This window comes from Jaculus jaculus, chromosome 14, assembly GCF_020740685.1.
Source record: "Jaculus jaculus isolate mJacJac1 chromosome 14, mJacJac1.mat.Y.cur, whole genome shotgun sequence".
Classification (NCBI taxonomy): Eukaryota; Metazoa; Chordata; class Mammalia; order Rodentia; family Dipodidae; genus Jaculus; species Jaculus jaculus.
This window is the reverse complement of record NC_059115.1, coordinates 1,261,179-1,272,627: the sequence shown is the minus strand read 5'-3', so window position 1 is coordinate 1,272,627 and position 11,449 is coordinate 1,261,179. Positions and strand designations below refer to the sequence as shown.

The 11,449-nt window shown below is 53.4% G+C and overlaps 1 protein-coding gene across 7 annotated transcripts in view; it reads left to right on the top strand.

Moving 5' to 3' along the window:
- Positions 1-964: 964 nt before the first annotated feature.
- The window catches only part of Akt2 (AKT serine/threonine kinase 2), a 70,713-nt gene continuing 60,228 nt past the window's right edge, over positions 965-11,449 (top strand). For 2 of the 7 annotated variants that reach the window (XM_045133579.1, XM_045133575.1), the window contains exon 1: positions 1,631-1,985. The gene's annotated coding sequence lies outside the window, so the exon portion shown is untranslated. Of the gene's footprint in view, positions 1,041-1,630; positions 1,986-6,505; positions 6,711-11,449 lie in introns of those variants that run through there. The other 5 variants (XM_045133578.1, XM_045133573.1, XM_045133580.1 and 2 more) reach the window with 5 other exon arrangements.

The window sequence follows — 11,449 nt, the reverse complement described above, 5'->3', positions numbered from 1 at the left end:
GTACACCATGTTAACCTCGAACTCAGATATGCCTGACTCTGCTTCTCTAGTGCCACCCCTATCCCCTTTTTATTTATCTGTTTGCAAACACAGAGACAGACGGACAGAGACTGGGACCGCCACAGAGCCTCTGCAAACTTACTCCAGATGCGTGTGCCGTTTTGTGAATCTAGCTTTACGCGGGTACTGGGGAACCGAGCTCAGGTTGTTAGATCTTGCAGGCAAGCGCCTTAACCGCCGAACCATCTCTCCAAACCCCCCCCCCTTTTTTTTGGAGTTAGGGTCTCACTCGGCCAGGCTGATCTGGAGCTCATTTGGTAGCTCAGGCTGTCTTTGAACTCAACGATTATAAGCATGAACCATGTCTGGCACCTGTGGCTTCTTTCTTTTTTATCTTGGAGACCTGATTTCATATAGCCCAAGTTGTCCTCGCGCTCGTAGCGTTCTTGCCTAAACTCCCTGAGTTTCGGGACTGCAGACCTACCTTGGGCTCAACCCCGACTGCCACCCTACAACTCTGGCCCTTTAAAGAAGCTTGTGAACCAGGGACGCCAGCGAGAGTTGAGATCAGAGAGTATGTAAATGACCTAGTGAAAGTGGTGTCGAGTCCTCCTACGCTTGCGCGCAGGCCTTTCCCAGCGGCTTGAATGGGGATTTCGCCACACCCCCTCCCCGCTGTTCTATATGCGCAGGCGCGCTCCTGGGGACCCGCCTCCACTCGGATCCCGCGCCTGCGCCCTAGGACTTCCCGGCGCGCAGTCCCGCACTGCGCACGTCAGTTCCTGTTTGTGGTGGGAGGAGGCGGTACTTCCGGAAGGGGGTGGGAGGGGGCGGTGAGCGGCCAGGGGAAGGGGAGAGGGAGGGGCGGGGGGGGCCGCGCCGCGCGGAGCCGTTGGGGCCGTGGCTTGGAGGAGGCGTTGGCCGGGCTGCCCCGCACACACCCGGCGCGGGAGCGGGCTTGCGGGCGAGCGAGCGGGCGCAGCGTGGCCATGGGCGGGGGCAGAGCGCCGCCGGCGAGGCTGGGCGGCCGCCGGTGACAGGTGAGCGCGCCCGCGGCGCGTGTTCCAAGCGCCGCTCACCCCCCCCACGGTGGTCGCGTCCGGAGCCCCCTGCGGGCGCTGGGCCGTACCACCGTGTGCGCTGGCGGGGACCGCGGCCCAGTGCTTCCCGGAACTGAGCGGGGGCGCCGCGGGCCGGGTCGGGGGGGTGCCGGGCGGGCCGTGCCACTGCGTCGCCGGGGGAGCCGGTGCCGGGCCCGGCTGGGTCGTACCACCCGTGGCGCGGCGGGGCGGGGATGGTCGTGGGCTGGGATGCTGACCCGTGTGAGCGATGGGGTGAAGGGGCGCGGAGGGCTGGGGAGGGTCCTCTGTTCCCGTATTTACGGACGGGTTGGGTACCGGGTGCTTTGAACTGTGCACACTCTAGAGCCCACCCGAAGGTGCTTGCGGGCGTCCTTTGGCAAACTTTTTCCGCGGGGTCGGGGGCGGGGGCGGGGGCGGGGGCGGAGCTGTGTCTTGGGAGTCCGAGCGGCTGGCTGTGTTTGGTAGGGGAGGGAGTGCTGTGGATTTGAAGAGCTGTCTACCAGACCTGCTTGTTAACTCTCGAGGAAGGAAGTGTTCAGAGGGACAGCTCCCCCCCCCACCCGAGGGCAACGTGGCTGGGGACATCTTGATCCTTGGGATCCGAGGCCCCATTTCTTGCATTTGGAGGCCTCTTCGGGCTCCATAATGAGCCTTACTCAGCCTGGAGTAATTAGGAATTCCAAGCAGGCTGCTCTTCAGCGGTGTGCACTCGTCCCCTCTCGTTCCTGAGAAGCAGTTGAGAGTTCAGGCGCTGCCTGCTTTGGTGAGCAAGGGCGTGAAGGAGGCCGGCACCAGCACTGCCCACAGCAAGCTTCCCCCATCTTCAGCCCCGAGGCGTTGACCAGCCTGCGGCCTGCCCTGTTTACGGTCCCTACCAGTTGAGTGGTAACAGTTGGCCTCTTGGTGAGACTGCGTACTGTTTTCCCAGCTGCTCCTTTGTGCATAGGCCAAGGGGACTTGGAGGGGGTTGCCCTTCACCCAGCATGGCCTGGCCCAGGGAGGAAGGCTCCTGTCTCTGTGGGGACTGCCACAGTTAGATCTGTCACAGATGCACTTCCTTGTTGTGATCCCTTGGGTGAACGCTTGGAGCAGTCAACCCCTAGAGTGTGTGGCCAGTGTCCCCCCATCTCTAAGCCAGCTTGTGACCTTGGCTTGTCCTGTAACCTTTGCCCTGGGTCTGGATTTCCTGCAGGGCTGGCAACAGTCCGATTGATCAGTTGATCAGGCTGGTGATGTGGTCAATGGGACAGACCCTTACTCTAGTCTGCAGATGTGGCTTCCAGGCTGGTGATGTGGTCAAGGGGACAGACCCTTACTCTAGTCTGCAGATGTGGCTTCCAGGCTAACTGGCATCCATGCCTCATGGTTCCTCGACATAAGTGAGAAATGTCCTGAGTGGTCCCGGGTAGTGAGTGTTCTGTAGGATTTCTTCCGCTAGGGGTTTGCTCCCCTAGTCCTCTATCTAGCCTTCAGAGGTTTGCCTGATGGGACTAACAGGGTTAGTGAAAGCAGTGTTATGGGGTTGACACTGACCTTACCAAGGGCTTTTGGTGTGCCACATACTGTGTCTGTTTCAGGCGAACGTGCTGTGCACCTGTGTTCGAGAGGAGCAGGCCCTGGTGTCATGCTCTTCCTTTTGGTTGAGGAAACTGAGGCACACAGACAAATCCCTCCAGAGCTGGCAGACAGCAAGTTTATTGAGCATCAGCTAACCACATAACAAGTCTTCAGCACACATGGCCCCATTTAATCTCAGAACATACCTACAGTTAGTCTACAGAGTCATGAGAGTGAGATAGGAGTGTGATGCCCATTTTACAGGTAAGGCAAATGAGATACTACACCATGGTGACTTTTGTTTGTGAATGGATGTTCTGTGCACAGCCTGGGATTTGCAGCTTTTTACAATGTTTATTTCCTCTTTTGCAGAGTCAGAAATTGAAGCTTCAGGGGGGAGTTGCCTGCTCCCAGGTTTTACCAGGCACCTTAGAGACCGAAGTGTTTAGACTCAGGTTAATTAGGCCCTGGTGCCACACACTGTGTTCACTACATCCCAGGCTGAAATGGGTCTTTGTCCCCTTACCACTGCCTTCAGTACTTGCTTTTGCCCCCAAGGTGGGGTGCTGAAAACTCTTGTGCCTGTGGCCAGTCCAGTACCTCTGGCCTTGCTAGTGAAGTGTGGGGCACATGTCTTTAATCCCAGCACTTGGGAGGCAGAGGTAGGAGGATTGCTGTGAGTTCAAGGCCACCCAGAAACTACATAGTGAGTTCCAGGTCAGTCTAGGCTAGAGTGAGATCGTAGCTCAAAAAATCGAAAAACAAACAAAAAAAAAGTGAGAGTAGCATTAATATAAGGGTATGAACATTAAGAGAAGGGCTTACTGGGCAGTTTGGTGAGCATAGTATATACCTTTAGACAGCAGCAGACATTACACCCCTAGGGCTCATGACTACCCCTATTGTAGGTTTTCAGTATCAGGGATGTATTCCCTCCCATGGAGCGGGCCTTTAGTCAAATTAAAGGGCATAATAGACATGCCACTATTGCACCTGTTGGCACATTTGGCCTGGCTGGCCAAATTTAAGGCTTGCAGTGTCCACTGTTGAGTATCTTCACTGGTGATATCTCTCTCTCCCATTGAACTGCATGCAGCATGGCTTCTTCCAGCTTTCTGTCAGTTGGTCTACATGGAGGAGGTTTTCAGCTCAGCTCCAGCGGGATTTCTCAGTGACCTCGCAGCCCAAGTATATGGAGTCTTCAGCAATAGGGTCTTACCGTCTATTCCTGGTGGGAAACCAAGGGCCTCGGATATAGCCTGTAATGTTTTGGGGGTGTCAGTGACCTCCCTGACCAACAGCTCACTGGAAGGCATCCTGTCTCTGGCACTGATAATTTTCTAGTAGTAATCTGTGGCTTCTGAGTGTACCATTGTCCAAAAAAGTAGGTTTCCCTGTGACTTATTTATATCCTCTTAGATTTTGATTAGCCCTCTCTCTACCTTTCCTTTACTCAATCTTTTCCCCTGACCTCACTTAGGCCTTTTCACCCCCATTGATCTGTTCTCCTACTTAACATGTTATAATACCATCCTATTAAGTCCTGTCTCCCTTTCTATTCCCTTTATATCTTCTTTCTAGCTTACTGGCCTCTGCTACTGAGTTTTATTCTTACTCACATAGAAGTCCAGTCATATGTAGCTAGGATCCACATCTGAGAGAGAACATGTGACATTTGGCTTTCTGGGCATGGGTTACCTCACTAAGTATAATCCTTTCCAGTTTCATCCATTTTCCTGCAAATTTCATAACTTCCATTTTTCTTTACTGCTGAGTAGAGCTCCATTGTGTAAATATGCCACATCTTCATTATCCACTCATCAGTTGAGGGACATCTAGGCTGGTTCCATTTCCCAGCTATTGTGAATAGACCAGCAATAAACATGGTTGAGCAGGTATCTCTAAGGTACTGAGACAAGTCTTTATGATATATGCCTAGGAGTGCTATGTAGGTGGGTCACTCATTCTTTGCCTCAGTTCTTTGAGGCAGCGTCTCTTGGAACCTAGAGCTCACCAACTCGGCACTGCAGATCAGAGCTCGCGTTGTCTTGCTTGTGCAGCAAGTTCTTTACTCATTGAGCCGTCTGCCCAAGCCCTCAAAATTGTAATTGTTTTTGCCAGGACTCCGAAGGCTATAGCCAGTTTATAGAACCTTGTCAGAGGACATCAGGAGCAGGGCAGAGCTGTCGTTATTACCTTCACCATTTTCCAGATGCAGAGACTGGATGGCGTACACTCAGGTTCACGCTGACAAATCCAGCTCCTGCCCAGAGTCAGCCATGGTGCTTATTTTGTCACAGCTCCTGGAGTGGGAGTGAGCAAGGAGAGGAGAGGCTGGGCATGTGGGCACAGGTGGGAGGAGTGGGCTTGATCCTGAGGGCGTTGCGGAGCCCAGAGCACCTACCATGTGCCTAATACCGCATCAGGGACCCACTGGCCAAAGACCCTATCCTTGTGAAGCTGACACTCACAGGCGACTTAGCGAGGAATGGGATAGCAGCTACGGATGAAATTCATGTGAGGAATGGAGACTGTCTGGGCTTTTAGGTACTGCAGGAAGGCCAGCGAGCCGATCCCAGATGGGCGAGGTTATGCGGTCTGAGAGGAGGATAGCTTTGGGGAGGGCCATCCACAGCGTGGAGGTGTGGAGGGAGACAGTTTGGTGAGGTGGAAGGATGCGCCCAGGAGGCCTGCGTGCCTGGCATAGTGAGCAGGCACAGATGGCCAGGGAATGGGGTGGGCGCTAGACCTTTAGAGCTTATGGAGTCCCAGCAGGAGCAGCCTGGGGCGGCTTTGGGTATTCAAAGGTGTCACGTCAGGCTTGTATGACTGAGTGGGCAGTGTTGAGAGTCACTGCCTAACTCACAGCTGGCTGGGCCAAGGCCCAGGGGTTGCCTCCCTCTGCTGTGGTTTCACACTGTATTCCCCAGGGCCGTGGCTGTGCCCTTTTAGGGAACAAGGAAGGGGCTCAGTGCGCTGGCTTGTTGTCCATCCCTCCCCAGCCCAGATGGCAAGGCACAGTGTGAACGGCAGTCACATGGACGGAACCGGTCCCTGCCAGAGGCTGCCTGTCTCATGCCCAGTCCCACTCTAGAAGGAGCAGGTCTGTGGTAGTGCGTCAGGTTAGGGTTGATGTTATGAAGGCGGCAATAATGGGCTTAGGGGAGGGCGGGGAGGGGGCGCTATCTGATTTTGGCTAGAGTGCTGCAAGGAGCCATGGCAGGTTCTGGGTGAAGATCTTAGGACAGAAGGAGTTTGCTCTGCTTGCCCTGATGTCTCTGAGAGCCCTTGTAACCTGTGCCGGGACCTCAGGTGGAAGAGTAGGGGCCAGATGCCGCACTTGTGCGGTCTGGTTCCAGGGTTCCCTCTAAGCAGAGTGCCTGGGACCCTGAGTGAGGGTGGGGGCATTCTAGTCCTGCCGTTGAGCTTCTGGCATCTGTCGTGTAGTAAGCAGCAGCCCTGGTGAGGATCCATCTGAGGGGCTGTCCTAGATGGAGCAGAGCCTGAGAGCGAACATTCTGGGATCCTGAGAATCTCTTGAGATCAGGGATGGGAAGTAGTGTGTGCTGTGCTTGGTCCTAGCCTGGTCTCCGGAGGAAAGACCAGGACTGCCCCGCTCTGGGCCTCACAGGCTTTCAGAGCTCTGTTCAGAAGGCCCTCAGCCACCAGACCTCTAGGCTGCACGGTGGGGTGGTTCCGTGGCAGGCTCTTCTGGACAGCCAGCCAAGCAGTGAGAGGCCCGGCTAGGGGAGACGGCCTGGGAGCAGGACCGAGAGGGAAGGAGCTAAGCGTGGGAGGGCCGCAGGGTGGGATCTGGGCCTGGTCCTTTGGGGCAGAACCCATTGCCAACTAGGTGCCCACAGCAGGACCCATGTGTGTTTTGGGAATGCTGAGCAAGACCAGCAAGCTGGGCTGGCCAAGGAGAGAGTGCATGTCAGAGGTCCCTGCTGGAAGCTCCTGGAGCTCAGCTGCCTTGGCTGGGAAGTTCATCCTCAGATGCTGTTTCTGAGGGCGAGGCCAGGAATCCAGGCCTCGGTTTGCCACTTCTGGGGCCTTGTCCAGTGGGCTGGGGTGAGTGCTGCTGTCTTGTTCCTTTTCTTGGCCTTCTCCTCACTGCCTGCTCGCTGAACTGCCTCATGACCCAGGCTGGGGCTGCGGTTGGTAGAGAGCTCTGCTCCTGGTGCTGCGAGGGGCCAGGGAGCCACTTGGGGCCTGGGTTCACTTCTGTGAGACTCCTCTGCTGGGCTGAACGCGGGACTGTTGTGGCAGGAGCAGCGTGTTGGGAGCTACTGAACTAGAGAGCCCTGGCCTCCTGGGAGGCTGCTGCACTGCTTGAACTGCCGCTGCTGCTGCAGACGGTCGCTTGAGCAGAGAAGGTCTCTGTGGTGTACACTGGGTACTGGTGGGCTGATTTAGTGGGGTCAGGGTTGGGTGATTGGGGTGTCTGAGAGGGTTTTGCACTGTGCTTCTTGCCTGTGCCCCACACCTCTTAGCACCGTAAACCTGCACGGCACAGGCTGCCGGGAGGGCTCTCAGCTCCTGGGCGTCTCTGGCCTGGAAGATGCACGCCAGGTCCGCTGCTGGTTTTCCCCAGACTGCACTAGCCATGTAGAGCAGGACTCCTGGAACTTTCTGTCCTGCCTCGGCCTCCCCAGTGCTGGCTTTGCAGGTGTGCACCACCATGATGGCCGGTTTTAGTCATCTCTTTCTCCTCCCCTCATTGTGAGTTGTGTGTGTGATTTAAAGGAAAATTATTTGAAAGAGAGACTGATAAAGAGGCATACTCAGAGAGAGAATGGGCATGCTAAGGCCTCTTGCTACTGCAGATGGACTCCAGGTGCATGCACCACTTTGTGCATCTGGCTTTATATGGGGTCTGGGGAATCAAATCCAGGCCATCAGGCTCTGCAACTAAGTGCCTTTAACCACAGAGCAAATCTCTCTAGGCCTGTGTGGGTGATTTTGTATGTGTGTCTGAATGTGCGTGTCAGTGTCTGGTGCCTTCCTTAGCAGCTCCTTGTTCCTTGGGAAGGGCCTTACTGAACCTCGAGTTTCCAAGTTCTGCTAGACCAGCTGGTCAGGGAGCCCCATCTCTGCCTACCCAGTGCTGGGATGGCAGGTGTGCCCTGCCTTGCCCCACATTCGTTTGAGCTTTTTCTTTTCTTTTCTTTTCTTTTCTTTTCTTTTCTTTTCTTTTCTTTTCTTTTCTTTTCTTTTCTTTTCTTTTCTTTTCTTTTCTTTTCTTTTCTTTTCTTTTCTTTTCTTTTCTTTCTTTCTTTCTTTCTTTCTTTCTTTCTTTCTTTCTTTCTTTCTTTCTTTTTTTTGTTTATTTGTTGGTTGTTCTTTTGAGGTAGGGTCTCACTCTAGCTCAGGCTGACCTGGAATTAGCTATGTAGTCTCAGGGTGGCTTTGAACTCACTGCAATCCTCCTAACTCTGCCTCCCAAGTGCTGGGATTAATAGCACCACGCCCGGCTGTTTGAGCTTTTTCTACGGGGAGGGCAGCCCTGGCTGGCCTGCAACTCACTGTGTGACCTGTTCTGGCCTTGAGTTTGTGGTCATCCCCCTGAATGTTGACATAAGGTGTGTACCACCACACCTGGCTGCCTTTACTCATCTCTATCTTCCATTTTGCCAGTGAATTTCGAGTTCCTCCTGCACCATGTGTATCTGGGTACCAGAGAGAGGCAAAGAGAGGGAGCAGCATTGTGGCTCTGCGGGGGAAGCTCCTGGGAGGTGGAGACACGCAAGCTGGGATGAGGAACCTACAGAGCTGAGCTAGACAGGGTTGGGAATTAAAGTTGCACAGAACCGAGGGGGTTGGGGGAGGCCAGGGTCTGTCTTGGCCACTGTGGCATCCTGGTTGCAGCATTGACACACTGGACACCACGCTTGTGGAGTGAGTGAACGCAGCAGCTTGGTTTCTATTTAGCACCCCTCCTCGAATCTGCTAAAGTTCTGGGTCCTAGCTCTGTGCTGGGTGGGGTGGAAACACAGTGGGGACCAGGGCAGACACTCCCCTGCCTCGTGCAGCCTACAGGTTGCCCAGAAGCAAGTAGAAGTGTGCTCTGTGAGGTGAAGGCAAGCTGAGTCATGAGGGTCTGCCCATGCCGTGAGTAGGAATAGTTGAGGAAGGGTTCTTCAAGAATGAGGGTAAGCTGGGTAAACAGCAGGACAGCTAGAGGAAACCATGTGCAAAGGCCCTGGGGTGAGGTGACAGTTTTCAAGCGACTGCTTGAAGGAAAGATGGGGCATATTGACTTGTAGAGGAAGGGCTGAGGCAGGTGGGCCCACAAGCCTTTGCAAGGGTTTTGGTCACGTTCCATGGGCACCTGGAAGAGGCCCTGTGTCCTTTCAGAGCTGTGCTTGCAGCATCCGCTGGTTGCGGCTTGTGCTTTTGGAGTGCATAGCCAGGTACACACTAACCCTTGACATTCTTCCTAGGGGTGCTGTGAGGCCTTGGATAACAGCAAGTTGGGGGATGGTGTGTGTGTTGGGGGGGTGGCAGAGAAGACAAGGAAATCTGTCCTGTGCTTATTCTTGTCCTGCTCCCTCACAGCTGCCCACCTTTCACCCTGCCTTCAGTTCTACCTGTCCTGGTAGACAGATGGGTGACTGGGGGTGGAGTGGAGTGTGGGGGCGGAATGGAGTGTGGGTGTACTCCCAGTGATCCTTCCACCTCTGTCTCTGGAGTTAGGGGTTTAAAGGTGTGTACCACCATGCCTGGCTGAGCCACGATTTTTAAACCCAGCCCTAGTTTCCTATTCTTTACATTTATTTCTTTCCTCACTTCCTTTCTTCCTCACTCCCTCCCTTCCTTCCATCTGTGTGAGAGATTATTAAGTATGGGCATTCCAGCACCTCTTGCTGCTACAGTTGAGCTCCAGACACATGTGCCAGTCTGTGTGTCAGACTTTACAAACAAGCACCTTTCGCTGCTGTACCGTCTCCCCAGCTCCCCCACCCTAGTTTTAAATTTTTTCTTTTTTAACATATTTTATTTTTATTTATTTATTTGAGGGAGACAGAAAGAGAGAGAAAGAGGCAGATAGAGAGACAGAGAATGGGTGTGCCAGGGCCTCCAGCCACTGCAAACGAACTCCAGATGCATGTGCCCCCTTGTGCATCTGGCTAACTTGGGTCCTAGAGAATTGAGCCTCGAATCGGGGTCCTTAGGCTTCACAGGCAAGCGCTTATCCACTAAGCCATCTCTCCAGCCCAAGTTTTTCTTTTTCTTTTGGGGTGTGTGCAGGGGCATGCCTGGCACATGTGTGGGGATCAGAAGATAACCTCAAAGTGTGTTGGTCTTTATCCTTCACTTTATTCGAGACAGGGGTTCTCTTGTTTGCCACTTTGAATACTAGTTAACACCTAAGCTTCAGGACCCTTCTGGCCCTGCCTCTGTTGCTGTGTGTGGGAACCATTGCATCTGGCATCTCCAGCCTTTCGCAGCAAGTGCTTTTACACCATTGAACAATCTCCTCAGCTCCTATTTTCTTTTAACTCGTGAAAGTTTCTTTAGTGGGTGTATGTTCATACATGTAAGTGCACATGTTCCACATTATGCCTATGGAGATAAGGGGACAACTTCTGACCTTTGTATTTTTGTTTTCGAGGTAGGGTCTCACTCTAGTCCAGGATGACCTGGAATTCACTTTGGAGTCTCAGGATGGCCTTGAACTCACAGCAATCCTACCTTTGCCTTCCAAGTGCTGGGATTAAAGGGGTGCGCTACCATACCCAATGACTTCTGACTTGATCTACCTTTCACCTGGTTTTGAGGCAAGGTCTCAAGTTCACTGCTCAGTTCCCAAGTTCTGGGAGAGTCTCCTGTCTCCATCTCCTTTCTTGCCTTAGGCATGCTGGGGTTATAGAAACCCACCACAGCTTCTGGCTTTTCTGTGGGGTCTGGCCATCTGAGTCTGGTACTCAGAGTTGAGCAGCAAGCACCTTATATACTGGGAAATATATATATACTGTTATATACTGCTCCCAGCCTCCCAGCTCCTGTTGTTAACTTTGTGTTTTGAGATAGTCTTGCTAGATTTTTTATGTGGGAGAGAGGGCGAGAGAGAATTGGCACACCAGGACCTCCAGCCACTGCAATCAAATTCCAGATGCATGCGCTACCTGGTGCGTATGCATGACCTTATGCATCCATCACCTTGTACTACTGACTTACATGGGATCTGGGGAGTCAAACATGGGTCCTTAGGCTTTGCAGGCAAGAGCCTTAACCACTAAGCCATCTCTCCAGCCTCATACTGTTATTTCTATGTGTCTGGCTCATAGCCTATTTTCTGATTTGCTAATTTACCCAAGCTGTATTTGAACTTATTGTGTAGTCTAGGCAGGTCTTGTCCTTAGACTCATCTTCTCTCAGCCTATGGGATATCTGGGGTTACAGGTGTGGCCATTGCAAATTTTTTTTTTTTTGGTTTTTCGAGGTAGGGTCTCACTCTGGCCCAGGCTGACCTGAAATTGACTACGTAGTTTCAGGCTGGCCTCGAACTCACGACAGTCCTCCTACCTCTGCCTCCTGAGTGAGTGCTGGGATCAAAGGTGTGCTCCACCATGCCCGCCTGCAAGTTTGTTTTTTTTGAGGTAGGGTCTAGCTGTAGCCCAGGCTGACCTTGAATTCCCTGTGTAGTCTCAGAGTGGCCACGAACTCACAGTGGTCCTCCTACCTCTGCCTCCTGAGTACTGGGATTAAAGGAGTGTGCCACCACGCCCAGCTGCAAGGGTTTTTTATTAAGTACTCACTGTGTGCCCAACACTGTAAGACTGTGGGCATCCAGGGTGCTCAAGAGC